General features: G+C 33.7%; 1 long non-coding RNA gene across 1 annotated transcript; it reads right to left on the bottom strand.

Moving 5' to 3' along the window:
• Positions 1–1,230: 1,230 nt before the first annotated feature.
• On the bottom strand, positions 1,231–19,903 carry LOC112626524. The gene is made up of 3 exons (XR_003119907.1): positions 19,870–19,903; positions 18,260–18,415; positions 1,231–2,347 (listed from the first exon to the last, which is right to left on the bottom strand). It is a non-coding gene; the product is annotated as an uncharacterized LOC112626524 (long non-coding RNA).
• Between the last annotated feature and the right edge of the window lie 1,202 nt (positions 19,904–21,105).

Here is a 21,105-nt window from a genome sequence, read left to right as displayed (position 1 = left end):
CAAAATTAAAACTCTAGCCTTCGTGACCTTGTCTCAGAAGGTAACATTCCAGTCCTGTGGTGTTTTATTTCTTAGAAGGGAGTCACTCAGCTTAGCCTGCCCTCAGGGAAGGAGTATGAAACTCCACTTCTTAAACTGAGGAGAATCAACAAATACGTGGATATATTTTTTTAATGGTATTTCAGCTCATGAACCCATTTAAACCCATTTTAGAACTTTAAAGAAATATTTTAAAACAGAATTTTCAATTAAGCAGAATAAATTCCCAGTTGTGGAACAGTGCACTTCATTGCTGCAATCACACGCATATACACACACACACACACAGTGCAAACTCATACATAATCAAATCTATAACCTTATTAAACAAAGTTTTGTGAGAGGAAAAATGGTTGACTTTTCAAAAGGGCTCATTTATTAAAAATAAAATTACCTTTGTGCTAATTTTAGCTACAACCTTTAAGGAATCAATGACTATATACTTGCTGTAATCATCCTTTAAAATTAGAATTATTGAAAAGCTTTATGATCACTGATGAATGAAAGGAAGTAGTATTGATTTGTGGCCAAGAGAGATGATCCCAGGCAATAAACAGATTTCTTTGAAGAAAACATTTTATTTTACTACTTTCTGACATTATTGAAGTAAGCCAGTTTTAAATAAATTCATCATGTTTTTAAATTTAATCACATATTATTTTATCATACATTAGGTAAAGTTTCAATCTAACTAACTCCTGGATACAAAATGAAGTGTATCAATTTATAATTACAAATACCCAAATGGTAGAGGCATGTATATTTCAATGACATTTATAAATTTTATTTTGTTGTTTGTTCCTTGTGTTTGTTTTATTAATCAAATTAACTTATATAGATATATGTATGCAAATGAGACAGATATAACCAGTTCTCTATAAGTAAGCATTATTTAATGGAGTCTTTCCTTTCACTAATGATCATCAGGATAGAGAAGTGAGTTGACATTTTCAGGCCATTAGGTTAATAGTTCCAGTAATTCTATTAATGTTTCAACAGTCATAATATAAATGATTCTATGTGGCTTGAACTAGTGCATTTTCTTATGTAACAAATAAGAGGACGATTTTTAAAAGTGGTAATTACTGTTTTTAAATATGAAAATTAAAAATAATAAAAAAATAGAGGTTGCACTTTGAGTAGCCATAACATTATCTTTAAACATATTTATTCTTCATTTCCTAACTTTTCCCACTTTTTGGCTAAATTGTATGTTCTTTCTCTAACCTCACTTCTATTTTATTACTCTCTGGGAAAGATTTTTATTATAAAATGTCTAAACAATCAAACCTAACACAAGATGAATATATACACATTGCTATACCCTCTGGTCACTATTTTTTTCTTCTTTTTATTGCCCATTTCCCTGTTCTTGAAACATTCCAGTTATTGAAAAGCTTTATGATCATTCTACTCTTCCATGACATTCTACTCTTACTTTTACTTTTTTCTCTCTGATTACTCATTTCCAGTTCCCTTGTCCCTAATTCCAGTTAACAAGGGATTAAGTTTGAATTTCCTCTGCATTTCATCTCATATCTCCTTTTCTTCTGCCAAATTCTCTCCTTAGTCACTCCCATGGTTTTATATCCTACTTATATTCACGGGCTCTAGAATGTATAGCGCCAGGCCAAATCTATCTTAAGAACTTACTTTACTTAACCAATTACATCCGCAACTGCTCAGGATCATGTAACCCAGATCAGCATTTGGCTCATTTGTAGACCCATTTTTTCTTTTCCTGGAAGTCTATTTTGACACCTACGTTCTGTCACTACCCACATTTTAGCATTTAGCCTTGTCAGTTTACTCTCATCCATATGTAACTCTATTCATTTTCTTCTCTCTCTTACGAACAGCATTTTGAGCCATCATGACCAATTTTGCAGTATCTTCTTAAATTAGCCTCCTGTTTTGCATTGGACATTTTCATCCCAGCAATTCCACCGATTTCATTCTCAAAATTAAGAGTTATATTTTTCAATAGCTGTAATCATTGAATTTCCATGCTTAAGAAAATGTTCAGAACAGTATCAGTGCATTTATAATAAAATTTTTAAAATGGACCCACAAATCTCTACGTGTCCTTCTAGTTTTATTTCATTTGTTTCTCCTCAGTCTCTACATTCTGATCACCATGATCTTTTAGTTCATCTGAAAGCTAAGCTCTCTCTTAATTTAGATTCTCTATACTTACCATTTTGTCTACTTAGAAGTATTTTCTTCCATCTTTGGATTGTTATTGCAAATCCATTGAGTAGTTCTCATCAGAATTGCTTCTTCCTTGGGATGACTTATAAACACTTCCCTCTACAGCCAAATCAGAAGACCAATATCAAAATCTTTAATCACAACCTAAATTTGCTTATATGTAATTATATTGCAAGAATTTCTTTGTCTTTATAATTATTATTCATTTATCTATGATTTTTAAAAAACTCTTTTATGTGGTGATGCTAAGCTCCATTATGTTGGGCTTGTTATCTGTCTCAACTATCTTCCACATCTACCACAGTACCTGCTACATAGATGTATTCAATATATATGGTTTGAATTAGTAAATGATGAGCAAGCATGTACTTTTGTTCTCTTTCATTACAGTGTTAGAAATGCTATTACAGCATTAGAAAAGATAATCAGAAAGAAAATTTAATAGATCATCAGAAAAAAACCCAAGATTTTTAGGCAAATGAGCCTATGAACACAGGTGCAATGGACTTGCAATTTACCAAGAAATAGGTTTGTCATACCTAGAAACCAAATGTATAAACATGTTTTTATGTATTAATAACTTCATTTTCCAAAACACTCTATATGAGACAATTATTGATGGAAATACCATTTGCTTCTAGGCTCATTGGTTAAACATAAAGTTAAAAATCTTTGTATGACACATAAAATTGTGGTGACTGCTTAACTTTGCAACTGTAGTGCTCCTGAAATGCTCATCTAACCACTCTGTGTTCCAGACCTATAAAACTTAGATGGTGCTAAAATTGTGTATTCTTTGTCTACAAAACTTAGATGGTGCTAAAATTCTGTAAAAATTGTGTATTTCTTCTACAACTAACTTCTGATAAAAAGCGGGCAGAGAAGGTTAACTCTCTCCCCCTTTAGCTTTATTGGCTTAGTGAATTTCTACAAAACATAATTTAAGTGCTACATTTTTCCAGAGTTTTAATAGGGAAATAAAAACCACAATAGGTATCTTAAGCAGAAAGTGCATTTCATACATATACAATAGGAAGAGCTAAAATAACTAAAGTATGGTTGTAACTGTGGCATGGAGGAAGGTTTTGAGTTATTGAATTCAAAGGCACGCAATCATTTCTGCAATCCTGGGTCAAAAAGATGCTCTTACTATTAAAACTTTAAGCTTCTTATGCCCATGAAACTGGTGATTAGGCACAAGGATATTGAATCCTACCACTTCCACTGCTGAACTATTGTCTCCATCATTTCACTTGCCAGAATCAACAATAGCAAGACAGGCTTTGATCTTTTCCATTTTTCTAAGTCTAATTCACATGCAAAGAATGGATAAGTGGTCTAAGCTGCATTCATAAAACTGGCTCAAAGGAAGCTGCATTGCTTGCTTTGTTTTGTTTTAGTTTTCTAACCTCTTCAACTTTAAGAAGAGTGGAATGAAGGTTGAGGATACCTGTCCACACAGTCTACCACACACCTTCCATGAAAGGTTCCCCAACACCTCCAATAAAACAATATAAACACATTCTGGAACCTGTATTACTCTCACACCATAACACTTCCCACACTTCCCACAATACTTTTGCTCTTCATGGGAATATCCTTCCAAAACGTGCTGATATCTCCTGAGCATTATTCATCTATCAAATTTCCCCGTCTATTATAAGGTCTTCCAATTGTTAATAAATGTATTTTAAATGTATTTTAAGTTATTAAAATACATTTTAATAATTGTATTTTAAATTATTAAAATACATTTTAATAATTGTATTTTAAATTATTAAATATATAATAAATGTATTTTAAATTATTAAAATTCTGAACTAATGGGTAATCAACCGTACAATCCAAATTGCTGATTCACACACAGCTGAAGTCCCTCCTCAAAACTTCTGTAATACATGTAACTTAGGCAAGTGGTTGGGTCATTACCATATATTACTTTATATTTTTGTTTATCAATATATGTGATTAAAGTTATGCTTATGTTAATTTGATATGTATATGTTAACTTTTATACATATGTACATTGTATTATTTTGTTATATAGCACAGCATTTTGTGCTCATAAAGTGACTGATAATAATAAGCTGCATACTTTGGGAAGCATTGCAGGCTAGTGATACAGGTTTTTTTTTCCCCTGCAGCCTGACAACCTCTTTAGTCATTCACTAAACCTCTCTCAGCTTCAGTTTCTTCATCTGCAACATAGAGCAAATAATAAAACTTAACTCAGATGGTTCCGATGTGAAACAATACAGAGTAAATGTGCCACCAAATACACACCAATGGCCTGACTGACATAACTCATTGCTAATCTTCTTGAAATGATTCCAAGTATTTTCCAGACAAGCACACACTGAGGGAATTCATTGCCACTGAAGGAGTCCTATGAGAAATACTCAAAGGTGTCCCAAACACAAAAATGAAAGGTCAACATTCATCATCATCAAAACACATGAAAGTAGCAAACTCACAGGTCTTGTAAAACAGTCACACAAAGTAGGGAGAGAAATCAAATAGCAACACAACAGATTTCCGCCAAACCACAAAGACAAAAAGACAGACAGAAAGAAAAGCAAAAAACAACAATAAAATAACCCCAAAGAACTTATAAAACAAGCAGAAAACAAACAGCAATATGGCAGAAAGAAAACCTCATGTATTAATATTAACCTTGAATATAAATGAATTAAACATTCCACTTAAAAGATACAGATTGATGTTGGGCCAGGTGCAGTTGCTTGCGCCTGTAATCCCAGCACTTTGGGAGGCTGAGGTGGGTGGATCACGAGGTCAGGAGTTTGAGACCAGCCTGGCCAACATAGTGAAACCCTGTCTCTACTAAAAATACAAAAATTAGCTGGGCATGGTGGCTGGCACCTGTAATCCCAGCTACTCGGGAGGCTGAAGCAGGAGAATCACTTGAACCTGTGAGGCAAAGGTTGCAGTGAACTGAGATTGTGCCACTACACTCCAGTCTGGATGACAGAGTGAAACTCCATCTGAAAAAAAAAAAAGAAAAAAAAAAAAGGTAGATTGATGGAACAAACTAAAAAGAATCCAAAAATGTGCTGCTTACAAGAAATGTATAGACACATACAGACTGAAAGTAAAGACACATATAGATTTAAAGTAAATGGATGAAAAAAGATACTCCATGTAATGGAAACTAAAAGCAAGCAGGAATAGCTATACTTATATCAAGTAAAACAGAACTTAAACCTAAAACAGTATAACAATGACAAAGGAGGCCATTACATAATGATAAAGGGATCAATTCAGTAAGAGGATATAGCAGTTCTAATCACACATGCCTCCAACTCTAGAGCACCAAGATTCATAAAATAAATATTACTAGACGTAAAAAAGGAATAGACAGCAATACATAAATAATGGGGGACTTTACCATCTCACTCACAGCATTAAACATATCGTCAAGACAGAAAAGTAATAAACAAGCATAAGACTTAAATTCAACTTTAGACAAAACAGACCTAACTGACATTTACAGAAAAATTTTACACAGCAACTACAGAACATACATTCTTAATAAAACTGCAATTTCACCCAACAATCCCACTACTGGATATCTACCCAAAGGAGGACAGATAATTATATGGAAAAGATACCTGCACCCATATTTTTTTCACAGCACTATTCACAATAGCAATGTGTCCGTCAATGGATGATCAGATTAATAAAACTAGCATATATGCACTCTAGAATACTATTCAGCTATAAAAAAGAATAAAATCATGTCTTTTGCAATGACATGGATGTAACTGGTCATTATTTTAAGTGAAACAAATCAGACACAGAAAGACAAATACTGCACGTTCTCACTTATAACTGGAAGCTAAATAATGTATACACATGGACAGAGAATGTGGAATGATAGGCAAAAGAGACTTGGAAATTTCAGGAGGGTGGGAGGAGGGGATGATGAGAAATTATGTAATGAGTACAATGTACATTTTTCAGGTGATGTATATTCTAAAACCCTGACTTCAACACCATGTACTTTATGAAGGTAACAAAACGATATTTATATTCCATAAATTTACACAAATAAAAATTGCTTTCTGTACTAACTTTAGCCAAGTTATTATTAGGTTCAACATTCAGCACTTTACTTAAATTTTGTATAGCTTCCCGGACCTTTCTTTGATATTTATATATAGTAGTGTGGCACAGAAATGCTAATATTTACCAAAATAATAGTTATATTTTTAATAAAAAATTAATTCTACAACTAGAATCTCAGGATGGAATGCAGACTGTTACAAATTTATCTAGCTCTGTTAGGAACCATACAAAATAACTTCAGTGAGGGACTTAAGAGAAAGGATGCTGGTCAAAGTGATATTGAAAATGAGTGCACTCTCTTAAGATGAAAGGCAAAAGAAACTTGTACAAGGCATTTAATCTAGTTGATAAATATGTTCTTCTACCAAGGGCAGGTTATCAATCTGGTATAGCTATACACATATACTGGAAGTGAACAATTAACTAAATAGATGTCAGATGGTGAGAGTCAGGATTTTTATTGTTGGAGTGGGGGTTTAGAGATACAGGAAGGTAGTGATGCTTGTGGGACTAGGTTAGAGGTAGCGACATCAGTAAGAACCCATGTTTAGCTTAATGTAGACATAGATGGTGATATGGTTTACATTTTTGTCCACGCCCAAATCTCTTGTCCAGTTTTAATCCCCAGTGTTGAAGGAGGGGTTCAATGGGAGGGGATTGGATCATGGGGCAGATTTCCTCCTTGCTGTTCTTGTGATAATGAGTGAGTTCTCACACAATCTGGTTGTCTAAAAGTGTGTAGCATCTTCCCCTTAGTTCTCTCCCTCCTTCTCCAGCCATGTAAGATATGCCCACTCCCCCTTTGCCTCCTGCTATGATTGTACGTTTTCTGAGGCTTCCCCATCCATGCTTCCTGTACGGCCTGTGGAACTGAGAGGCAATTAAATCTTTTTTCCTTATGAATGACCTAGTCTCAGGTAGTTCTTCATAGCAATGAGACAATGGACTAATATAGATGGTTACATATAGAAATATTTAAAGATATCTGCCTATACATGTGTAAGAATATACACATATATTTCTTTGCTCTCTCATGTTAGCTATAAGTACACCTAGCACTTAAATATTGATTTCTTATATAGAAAGAAGGGCATCTTTGAAAGTGGCTGATTTTAAGAATGAGGAATAAAATACACAAGATGAGCCTGGAACATCCTGTAGTGCCAGAAATTATGAAAATACGAACAAAAACCTATTTGTCAAACAAGCACAGGGGCCAAGTGAATGACCTTTCAATTACTGGAATAATTTTAGCAACACAATAAATTAATTAGTATTATATTTGGATTATACCAAAAAATATAATTTTCCTTAGTCCATACTGATATCAACGAATGATTGAATAAATACATGATGAGATAGAAGAGACAAATATCCTCTGCAAATAATTTACATACGTATTCCAAACTAAAGGAAGCAGCCCAGCTCTTAAAGACATCTTTAGCAATGCTACACACTGAATGCACTTTCCAAAGATACTGTCACAGTTCATGTATTCCAAGACCCATACATTTCATATTTTTGTATCTCCTGAAAACATGATGCATTTTACAATTCAGTGGTATGTCTTAGTTTAATTAGCCATAATGCTACTTACTTGCTTAATGGGACATAAGATAGTGCATTATAAAACCTATGGGCTCTTGGACTCAAGAAAATACGATAGAAAGGAGTTTATGTTAGAGTCTGCACACTGACTAAAGATCAGAGCAGAAAGCATGTTCTAGGAACAGTCACATTTGTGGCAGTCACTGGTCTCGGCATGCAACAAAATTCAAAGTAAATAGTGGTAAGGTGGGAAATGGACACAGCTATGTAGCTAGAATCAGAAGTCTTTGAAATCAAAACATCAGGAGTCAAACCATTTAGGGGCAGTGGGACTGACATGGTGACAGTGGGTCTGATCAGATAAAACCTTTACAAAGAAACAGTAGCTCTCAGACTCACCTCCTGAGATAAGAGTTGTTCTGAGGGGAAAATGAGTAAGTTTCTACAGTAACATACAGTACTTTAACATACAGTAAGTTACAGTACTTAAAGCCCTGACCTCTCCAGTTCGCAACACATCTTTCTTGATGGGCATCTAAATGTCATCTTTTGATCTTATTTTTGTGTTTTTCTCATCTAAGCTCTAAGAACAATGAATGACAACGGGGTGAGCCTCCAAAGTGTGTTCATGTCTTAGAGTGTCCAGAAGCCATATGGGGAGTGTGCAGGTTTTCACTTCATGCCATGGACAATGTTTCTCTTTATTGAGCTAATGACAAGGTATGGGCCTCAGAATATGTACACTTTGAACATATTTGCATCTTTCCTTTAATGAACTGTGAAATCTGTGAGGCTAACGGGAGAAGAAAATTGATGGGTAGTTGGTGGAAGAATTTTTTTTCATTGTCATATCTTCAACTTTCCTGGGGTATAATAAGAGATGCATAGTCAATTGAGTATACTTGAAATGTGTGATGTGGTCAAATTTAATATGTATGTATATACTTTTGGAAATACCACTACACTCACAACCATCATTATGAAAAGTTTTCTTGTGCACCTCAGTAATCAATCTCTCCCTCCACGCTGTCTCCAGGCAGCCATTTGATTTTCCATCAAGTAACATGAATGAGAAGAAGAAAATTTTTGTTGTAAGCCATTGAAATTTTGTGGTTGTTCACTTTTTAGAAACTCCTTGGAATTTTCTTTCTCATATCTTTATTAACAAATAATGTGTTTGTTTGACATGCTTTCAGATAATGTGAATAATATACTCAGCAATTGTTCTGTGCTGGGCTTCCATTTAAGCTTTCAAGATCATATGGATTTTTATAGTTTTATATGTTGTGCTTGGCATCTTAAGCTCACTATCTACATACTGCTTCTTAAATCCCAAACCCTAGAGAGGTTCTGAAGATTCCAAACAATGACTTGAAAGCTTACAGTTAAAAAAAGCTCAGGATAACTCATATTTTTGTGACTTGGCATGCTTGAGAAAGTATTTTTAAGCTCCTTCCTAAATGAAGGATTATTTAGTCTTGCAGTGTCCATAATTTCTTAGGTCACTTATGGAACTCTCAGATTTGTCTGTAACACCTTATAATAACTTCCAGTACTATTCTAAAATGTAGATTTACTTTATCACATTTTCTTCTAACTTCTACTTGCCCCTGTTATAACAATCTTCAGTCTTCTTTTGCAATTATATTTTTTCCTTTAAAATTCAATCTCTAGGTCCTCTCTCATAATTGTGCTTAAAATTCATCCTGCAGTAGTGTTAGAGCAGGGCTTCTCGAAGTCATTGTGGGGAGCTATCATGTACATCTAAGATGATTAGCAGCATCCCTAGCCTCGACCACCAGATGCCAGTAGCACACCCTCTCTTTCACCGTTTTTTATTATCAGAAATATCTGTACACATTGACAAATGTCCACTGGATGGGAAGAAGAATGTGGGGTGTTAAATTCCTTTTTTTTGAGACCCACTTGCTTAGAATGTATTAATTAAACACCTATAATTGAAAATACCTTGGCAAAATCTCCCAAAATTTTCTCTCAAAATAACGGTATACACAGTGTAATATACACAACATCATAAGTTATACTAATGAAAAAATCTATGAAAAACTCTATATAATGATATTTAGATATTAAAGTCACTATATTAAGATAATTATTAGGATAATGTGCCACTAATTCCAAATCGTCACTGCTTTCATGTAGTGCCTGCTCCATATTGTCTTAATGTTAATCCTTAATATACACAGCCTGACATAGTTATTGATGTGAAAGTTTTTGTTTTATTTTCAACAACACGGTCTCAACCAGGGGTGAGTTTGACTACCAGGGACCGTTTGTCAATGTTTAGAGACAATTTTAGTTCTTATTACCATGGGTAGTGGAGTGTGCTATTCACATCCAGTAAGTTCAGTCCGGGAAAACTGTTAAACCTCCTATAATACAAGGCTACAGCCCACAACAAAATTATGAGTTTCAAAAATGTCAATAGTATTGAAGGTGAGACAATTTCTAGGGAGATACTATACCTTGATATTCTCATTTAATATGCTGGTAATGTAATCCAGCATTTTTTCCGAAAATGAGAATAGCCTGGTGGCCTTAAATGTCATTGTTTTACTCTTATTTATATTGGACTAAAGAATGAGATCAAATGCAGCTGAATAACTTGGATATTTAAAGTAATAACATTTTTCACTAACACACATAAGCTTAATACCTGGGTGACAAAATAATTTGTATACCTATTTACCTATAGGTTTACCTATATAACAAACCTGCACATATACCCCTGAACTGAAAATAAAAGTTAATAAATAAAGTAATTACATTTGTTTACAAATTAAATACTTATAGAAATGGAAAATATTGTTGAAAATATTCTAAGAATTTTAAATTTATACATTAAAATAAAAATAATCTGAATATTATTAGTAATAGAAAATCTGTCTTGATCTCATATTCCAAGTGGAATATGTTTAGACTATTTCTAGCAATAGCTAACAGAATAAGATTTACAAACCCTGATAGATCATTTTTCATGACTGTGTCATTTTAGAATAAATTGATGGCTGTTAAAACTTAATTTAGTTTGAGTCTCTTCTGGATCATATATATGGTTTTACAGATAGCCATGTTCAAGTAAATTGTAATATGTAATGTAAGAAATATGCCAGATTTAATGTAAGAATCTCTTTTACATGCTCTGATATTCAAAAATCTTTATCAGTTTTGCTAAACTAAGGATTTTAAACAAAACCTTTAAGAAAGCATTGGTCTCAATAGTAAATCTGCTAATATGAATTGCTGCATTTTATTTTTGCATTTTCTAAAGTACATCCACCAGAGGAATTAGATATAAAATCCTGCATGCAATCTAATATTAGATGAAAAGTTTAAACTACCAATGACACAATATGGATGCACAGAGGAATGAATTGATTTTTATGTTATTCTCAAATTGAAAGTCTATCTTTTTATAAGTAAATTAAATTTATAATAATAGTGATAGTTTAGATCACTTTTGACAGTAGGCTTTCAGTTTCTGATGCTAACAATGGCATAATTATGATTTGTTGAATAACTTTAAAGTGATCGGATAAGGAGATAATCAGGGTCTGCAGTAGTTGGAGAAAGAAAAAGCAGAAATATTTTGATATGGCATACTCCATATGGCACATTCTATGTCGTAGGCTTTAATATCAGTTGACTACTCTCTTTAAAAGAAGTACATGTTGACTAGACCAGTTTATTTGTTCATTTTTGTAATAATTTTTCTTCATTCTCTTTGACACATTGGTTAACCTAAAATTATTGTGTTACTTACATTGACTAAAAATCATAGTCCTTCAGTTTGTGGCTGCTCACAGGATTTGTTTGTTTGTTTGTTTGTTTTGCTTTGGCTTACTAAATAATCTTTTATTGGAATGAAAACAGCAAAGCTAGTGAAGATATATAAATCAATGCCAAAAAGAAAGGAGACAGGACTACTTAGATGCCATTATCTTCTGTTCCTGCCATTGGATAGAAGGCAGACCTTGCCATTTTTTAATCAATTGTATACTTCATACGTAAGATACAACAAATATTTTTACTGACAAGATTGTACCTAGAGTTTTTATGATTCCTTTGTGAGTGTGAATTATATAGCTGTCCCTAAAATGTAATTCAGAACAAAAAGGTGTTATTTTTAATTATATAATTTTCTTGCCCGAGTTATATGGATTCTTAGGTTATAGAATGTATATTATAACTTAATATACATTTTTTGTATTTTTAAATTTACTATATAATTTATTTGTGAAACCAAATTTGATATACAACTATGTAAACCATTAAATATGATCTGGATTAAAATCATCTTAACAGACAAATCCAAAAACACTGCGCTTTATTATTTCTATTTCTAATGTTACCTCCAGGTTTAAACTCCCCTAAGTAATTGACTCTATCTATTATGTTTGTATTTTGAAGCATTACTCTATATTGTAACAAAATGAAAAGTGACACAATTAGTTTTAGATATGTACACAAAAATTTTCAGTTTTAAAGAAGGAAATATAAAGTTTTGAAATTTAAAAAAGTAAATTTTATAATATTTTCTCCAATAATTTACTACTCGCATTCCCATTGCTTAGTTTCATTAATTTTTACAATAACGTTTGACATATCCAAGATATATTTCCAGGTTTATTTTCTGAATGAATTGCTAGGATCTTAGATGGGTTTATTATTTCGCACAAGGTGCCAGTGCTTGATAATTGATTGTGTGTATACCCCATTCTTTAGACTTTTAAAATCAATACCCACACTTCCCCACGAAAAAGAGAAAGTGAAAACAACTAATAGTGGATTTCTATATTATGATGACTCATTTTCAATAGGACACTACCATAGGTCAAATGGATGAATGCATAAATAATGAATGGATTCATATTTTTTATATAATCATGTGCCACATTACAATGTTTACATCAATAAGAGACAGCATGTAAAACAATGGCCCATTAAGCTTATTATAGGGTTTAAAAATTTCTATCACCATTACAGATGGCTCACTCTGTTGTTTGCACAGTAACAAAATCACCTAACCACACGCTTCTCAGAACATATCCTCATTGCTAATTGACACAAGGCTATATTTTATTTATTTATTATTATTTTTTTTGAGATGGAGTTTCGCTCCTGTTGCCCAGGCTGGAGTGCAATGGCACGATCTCGGCTCACCACAACCTCCGCCTCCCGAGTTCAAGGGATTCTCCTGCCTCAGCCTCCCCAGTAGCTGGAATTACAGGCATGCACCACCATGCCTGATTAATTTTTTGTATTTTTAGTAGAGACGGGGTTTCTCCATGTTGGTCAGGCTGATCTTGAACTCCCGATCTCAGGTGAGCCGCCTGCCTCGGCCTTCCAAAGTGCTGGGATTACACGCGTGAACCACCGTGCCCGGCCTATTTTATTTAATTATTGCTTAAATATTTGTTGAGAAAAATCTGTTCTCTAAGTACTAGGATAAAAGAGATTAATAATAAATTAATGATTAAATGCACCATGATCAATCTTATCATTGAGGTCTATATGCTACATTTGAATTACATAATAAAGGTGGAGGTTAATCACCCCAACTTATACAACAGTACACAGAGTGGATCAACAGATAATTACATAATACAATACAGTTTGTAACCTGCAAGATGCATTAGAATTAATTAGAATCAAACCATATTTGTGACTTTGGTTTAATGTGAAAAACCTATTGATATAGACATAGCCAGGACATTTCTATTGTCTTCATAATTTTTTTTTTTTTTTTCTTTGAGACGGAGTTTCACTCTTGTTGCCCAGGCTGGGGTGCAATGGCATGGTTTCAGCTCACTACAACCTCCGCTTCCAAGGTTCAAGTGATTCTCATGCCTCAGCCTCCTAAGTATCTGGAATTACAGGGGCCTGCCACCACACCAGGCTAATTTTTGTATTTTCAGTAGAGACGGGTTTCACCATGTTGACCAGGCTGGTCTTGAACTCCTGACCTTAAGTGATCTGCCCTCCTCAGCCTCCCAAAGTGATGGGATTACAGACATGAGCCACTGCGCCCGGCTTGTCTTTATAAATCTTATAGAAATATTTAACTTTTAAAATCAACCATATACAATTAAGACTTTGATACAAGTAATTAAAAAGTAAAGCAATGAAAAAAGCAATTTTTAAAAACATATGTGAATGATTGAAAGCCAGGAGTAAAATTAAGAATTGTATTAAAATATCAGTATTAAAATTAGCTATATAAATATTTACTTAATGCAGCTAAAATGTTAACAAACAAAATTTACCGAAGAAAAGTATGTTAACATTACTGAATCATCTTAAAATCTTATTAAAATTTAAAGTTCTTCTAAACTGAAATTATGTCACAGAAAAAAATAATGTCGCATTAAAAAGCTTAGGATTAGAAATACATAATTTTTAAATATAGTCAATATATATTAATCATATTTCATTAATGTTTTATTATTTCTTGAATAAATTTTTTTCATGATACTATTTAAGTGCCACGTTCTATAATAATATGGAAAACAATCATACAAAATGTGGCATACAGTAATTTATAGCTAGTACAGCACACCTTTTATCTCTTTATAACAAAAACATAATTTGTAAATTAATATAACACTAAGTCCCATATTGTCTTTTTTTTGTCAAAGAACTCTCTCCTTGAAAACCATCATCCTCAGAAGCATCTGTAACTTAAAAAGACCTTAGAAACTCTAACAATCGTAAATGCGTTATAACTTAAAGAGATACTATCTTCACAGTAGAGGCTAACAGACTTATACCTACTGATAGCTGACAAGTATTATAGGAATCCTGGCAGGCAAATTGTTGCATAAAAATTATATAATTTACTAACTGTAAAATAACCTTTAGAATTTAGAATCAGTCAAATAAGTAGAACAGACAATTGTTATCAAAGCCATATAAATGTCTGTAAAAATTATTTTTTGCTACCCTCATTTTATCTCTGAAGAGACATCTTACAAAAAATGAGTAGACACATATAAATACCTAATTACAAGCAGAGTTAAGATTAAAATTCAGTCCCATTAGGGGTGGGACAGAAATCAGTATAGCAAAGAATATTTTGGTGCAGGTAATTTGTTTCAAATGATTCAACCTTCAACATTACTTCACTTAAATTTTAGCAAAATTTCTGCTACAATTCAAGCATACATACATATGAGACTAGACATATGACTTTGTGTCGTGTGTAAGCAGGGGCTAGGGCAGCTCTATTAAATGTTTACGTAAACCCCAAAGATGTCCTAAGAAATGCAGTTTGAAAAAAATTTGATGTGCTACAGCGCGGATTTTCTCAGACAGCAACAGAGCAGGCACTTGAATACAGATATATTCCTGCTTTCCACCTCCCGGTCAAAACAATAAAAAAGGCCACAGGCCTGTGGTTCTGGCCTCCAGGGAACTGGTGGCTTCTTTAACCCGCACTGCTGCTGCTGAATTCCATTTAGGTTTAGGGTTTATTTTGTATATGCCTTTGTATAGGCTAAATGCTGGTCTAGTTGAAAATCAACATAAAACAACCTTAATAACATCTCATTTTCTTGTGACTTTACTTTTTTTGTTGTTTTGTTTTTTACTTTTGGAGACAGAGTCTTGTTCTGTCACCAAGGCTGAAGTGCAGTGGCATGATTACGGCTCGACCTCTAGGCTCAAGCGACCCTCCCACTTCAGCCACCGGAGTAGCTGGTACCACAGGCACATGCCACCACATAAGGCTAACTTAAAGAACAATTTTTTTAGATGGGATCTCACTATGTTGCCCAGGCTGGTCTTGAACTCTTTGCCCTAAGCAATCCTCCCACCTTGGCCTCCCAAAGTGCAGGGATTATAGGTGTGAGCCACTATGCCTGGCCTCTCTCATGACTTTAAACTTGAACATGATTTTGTGATGTGGCCAAGTTTAGGATCCCAACCAGCCTGTGATTACTGTGATTGCCACACAGATTCCCTCTTGTTCCATCTTTTATATTCCCTCTTCTCACTCTCATAACTGTGTGGATAGTAAAATAATTATCCAAATAGGTATGATATTGGCAAAGAAAGTCACAAAATGTTTTAATGAGCAAACACTTTGGGGATGGTAATAATCTTCTTTCTGCTACCTTCAGTGTCTCTTTTAAGTATCTCTACATTCTTCTTCAAAAATTAAGAATATATCTTTCTTGCTCTTTTGTTGTTGTTGTTGAACACCATAAGGGAATATTCCTTAATTCTCCAAAGTTAAGGACGGTACAGCACAATATTCCATTCAGCAGGTGAAGTCAGTATGAATGAACATATTTCAATCAGCAAATTGCTGGTTGTGTTGCAAATCCTACTTATGACGTTTTATATAATTTGAAGGGCTCCCATTAATTAAGGTATTTCTTATAAGCATTTAGAAAGATTTTTTTCTTGGCATGTGACTTGTAAATTTGTCCTGATATTTTCCCTTTGACAAGGTTTTGTGAATTGTAACTCAGCCACATAAGTGGCTCCTCAAAATAAAGCCACATGGTATCCACTGTACACATATTCAACAAATCAAAGAAGTGGTTCTCAACATAATATCTAGAGGAGGTCCTTCTTGTTACTTTCAATAACTATGTTGAAGAATAGATTCTAAAAAGCTATTACTAAATTTTCCGGTATGTTTTGAAACTTGTGTCCACGAAATCTATAGATCAATACATGTATAGAATAGAGCATAATAATCTAATTAATGGATTTAAGATGTCATCTAAGCAGTAATGAATGCAATAAATAGGCCTTCTGAATTCAAGATGAGCTGCAGAGGTAATGCATTGCCACTAGAATTGTGTGCTGTGTTGGTAATAAATTAATAAAAACATTGGGGATACAAAAATCTGCAAATAAAATGGTGTGTCATGTGTGAAATATAATCAGAAAAATGTTCAGATTTTTATAATTAACAGAAAAATTATTGTTTTTATCATCTCCAGTGTTTAACAGACACTATTCACGGCATTTAGTAATGGCAAAAAACGCCATTTTTTTTTTTGCCATTACTTTCAATAAAAAAGAGAACCAGCATTTAGAAATCTAATTTCAGAAACTTAATAAAATGAGAATTTTTCCTCTTTTACACATAAGAAGCCTGCATAGTAAGTATTCTGTTGCTAGTACATAAGCTTCCCATTTTCTTCAGAAACCTATATACTTACATTTCTCTTTTACTAACTTCAATGCATGACTTCTATCTTCAAGGCAATTTCATGCTTCTAGACACGATGTCGGCATTCCAGGACAGCAGCAGAAAGTGTAGAAAAATAAAAAAGTCCTACCTCCCTAATGAGTCAACTGCACTTAAGGAGCCATCCCAGAAGTTTCACACAGGTTGGTATTATTATTATTTATTTTTTAATTATTAGTATTATTTTTGAGATGAGTCTCGCTCTGTCGCGTAAGCTGGAGTGCAGGGGCGCAATCTCTGCTCACTGCAAGCTCCGCCTCCCAGGTTCACGCTATTCTCCTGCCTCAGCCTCCCAAGTAGCTGGGACTACAGGCGCCTGCCACCATGCCCAGCTATTTTTTTTTTGTATTTTTGATAGAGACGGGGTTTCACTGCGTTAGCCAGGATGGTCTCGATTTCCTGACCTCGTGATCCGCCCGCCTCAGCCTCCCAAAGTGCTGGGATTACAGGAGTGAGCCACCACGCCCGACCTCACACAGCTTATTTTAATACAGTCGCATCCAGATGCAAGGGATGCTGGGAAACGCTTGGTATTGTGCTCAGCTAAAGTTGAGATTACGTTAGTGAAAATGAGACCTTGCACACTGGAAGGTTCAAAGCAATCTCTCATGACAACAATAAAGAAATTGAATTAAAACTTTAAGCAATGTGATAAACCTATGGAATGTTAACAGGCAAAAATAGCAACATTAAAAATTACAGTGAAGAAATAAGGTATGATTCGTTTGTAGATGGTTTGTGTGTCAATCTAGGCAAAAACTGATAAACTCTTCTAATAGTGATGAAACGTATAAAAGAAATAATAATACACACTATGGCTAACAACATTCCATTTTGGCATATTTACTCTTGCTAAGTCTCTATGCTTAGCATCAGAAATGTACAGTTTTGATAGCCTATGATGTCAACATGTTCAGTTTGATAGTAGAAAAGACATAACATGAAGACAAACCAATGAACAAATAAGAATAAAAACTGTTAAAAAAGAACAATATTATAAGAACATAAGGATGTGATAATGTATTTGATAGTTTTATTGTTTTATAGTTTGATAATACAAATTTACTGCTCCTTCAATGTTAGAATCAATAGAATTACAGCAGAAGTAATTAAACAGATAAAGATCAAAATGTCACCTTTATTACTTACTGTTTGAAAAATAGTCTAAGGCTGGTTTTGTAGGGTTGCTCCTATCCATCACCTGATGTGAACTTTCTTAGGAAGCTTCAGGACTACCCCAAAGAAACAGAACCTGCTCTTTCACTCTGTTGCCTTGTGTGGAGTGCAGACCATCATGACTGCTCTCTATAAGAAAAAGAAAGGAACTGATTAAGAAACGCACAACAGTTGGTGAATTGAGAATTGCACAATAAGTATGAAATTGGTTAGCTTTCTAAACTCACCAATCTCATAACTAGCACCTGTTCCCATGCAGTGAATGAGTAAAGGATGGACAGAGTCCATAATGATTATTCTAGGGAAATCCTTCTGAGTAGAAAGAGGAGAGTTTTGCAAACAGTTTTGTGTAGTTTACTCTTATCTATGCACTGATAATAAATAAGAGTTCCTAAAATTCTCTCTAGAACTCTAGGTAAATGAGATATTTCACTGCTCATGCTGTGTGACCTTCATATCCCATCTGCCTAGACTGTAAATATGCTTTCTGAATTTTAAAAGAATTAGTATACTATGCTTACATTAAGCAAAAAAGTACCCTTATTATGCAGGATCAAGTAACACTCTAAAGATTCATGTTTACGAAAAAACACTGATGATTCTATTTTATTATGTGTCTTCTAAAGAGAAAAATAATTGTATTTTTCTGCAATGTAATTTTACAACGTGCTATTCTAAATACTTTCATTTAAACAAGATCATTATGAAAATGTTTTGCACACAGAAATATATTTTGAATACTTTTTAAAAAAGATCACAAAGTATATGGTCTCTGTATGTGTTGAATTATTTTAATGCTTTCACTATAACAGGAACTCTTAAAGAGGATACGTATTTGCATAATGCTGATAAACCTTTTTCATTTCTGTTAGTGCTTTGGCTGTTGTTATAGCCACTGAAAGTAGTAATTATATGAGTTTATTATCCATGATTATCTTTAGATATATGTGCATTTTCTTTAATTAGACTACAAATTCTAAATGAAAAATAAAAAAGAAGTCACCTCTTGTCTCTTTGTATGATATTAAATTTTTTTTCTTATATCCAGAGTTTCCCAAATGCCTGTTGCAAAATTTTACTTCAGGAGTAGAAAGTGGCAAATCAATATAGTAAACTATGTTACAGGGAAGGAGACACAGGGTAAACTTTCTCCTTATCTTCTCTCCATATTTATGTGCTGCACAAGCATAAATAGTAGCACTCACATGAACGAGTGGTTTTCAAGAATGTAGAATATTGTCATAAAAAAAACCACTTTGAAACATCGAATTAATATAAAAGCCAGAACTACTATCACTATTTTTTACATCCATAGGAGGGAAAATATTTTTAGATATAAAATTCCTTCTAACAATTGTCCCTATCATTTAACCAGTATTTTGATAAAAGAAGGGAAAAATGGATATTCAGTCCAAAGATGGGCATGTATTCCCATGCCCAATCAGAAAACTTATGGATGTTCTTTAAAATAACAATTCATTCAACAAATAATTTTTAAATGGCTACTGAATACCTGGAAATGTTCTAGACACAGGGGCTATGCTAATAAACACGAAAGAACTAACTGACAAGAATGTGCTTACCTACAATGAAATGTCTCCTCATGGAGCTTGAGTTCTATTTGAAAAGACAGAGAACAAAAAAAATATTATTGCATAGAGTGTTAGTTATGTGTGAATTAAAAGACTGGTCAGTACTTGAGGGAGGAGGAGTGACAACAAATCTCACTTCCAGTTCTATTTACCTGAACAGATTAATTCTATTTTGTTTCAATGCAACAATAGTCCTATGGTTAACCAGATCCGCTACACAAAGCAAACAACTTATAAAATGCATTTATTTCCTTATATTGCAAATCAATTTTAAATGGATCTACAAATATACAATAAATAATATAAATTAGGGAACATTTGCTTCTAAGGTAATAAGCAGATTTGTTAATTTCACATAAATAATTTCAGAAGGAGAGCAAATGTAAAAATGTGTTTTAGACAATGGAGATGCCATTTTATTGTAAGACTATTTATAATCAAAGGACAAAGTAATGAACTTTCTATGTCAATGATCGTCCTTCTCTATTTCACCCAGTTCCAGACAAACCTAAGTCTTCCAAGTCTCTTCATATATCTGATCCAATAAAATCTACAATGAGTTCAGTTATACACACACACACACACACACACACACACACACACACACACACGACTGCATTGAAATACTTTGCTCTAAGGAAGGAACATAGTGTATATGCAACTTGTGTACTTGCTAAGTATGGGATGACTAGTCCTTTAACAACTACATTTACTTTCTTTGACTTCTATCGTTGCTACCTACTCCTCAAAAATCTACTTAAACAACCAATAAATATATATGATGTTATGAGAGTTTTGGAAATAATCCCTAAAAATTTACATGGCTGCCTCTTTATATTTGGCAGCTTTATTAAGTATCATCCATGGGAACAACCCCTACAGAAGAATCAGAATATAAAGGATGTGAGCCCTGGGTTTCTCAGGCGCTGAAAGGACCTGTCAGAATCCTCCCAGGTGGGTCAAAATGGCCGGGCTTTATACCTCATCTCCATTCATGTTTGCATGTCAGGTACTCCAGGATGACCTAACATTAAGCCAGACAACTGTTACAGCTGAGGCAAACTTTGAAGGAGTTGAGAGCTGAAGACTGCTTTGTAATGTTGCTCCTAGCAGCCAGTGGGGAAAAAGTCTTTTCTTGAAGAGCTATCTGTGACCATCAAAAAATGATTTGTTCTTAGCTCTTGTAAAATTGAAATTGTTTGCTTTTGAATTTTTAAAAATGATTCC

Source organism: Theropithecus gelada, chromosome 6 (assembly GCF_003255815.1).
Source record: "Theropithecus gelada isolate Dixy chromosome 6, Tgel_1.0, whole genome shotgun sequence".
In the NCBI taxonomy this organism is placed as follows: domain Eukaryota; kingdom Metazoa; phylum Chordata; class Mammalia; order Primates; family Cercopithecidae; genus Theropithecus; species Theropithecus gelada.
Note: the sequence above shows the minus strand (reverse complement) of the source record. Positions and strands in the feature narration are given on the sequence as shown.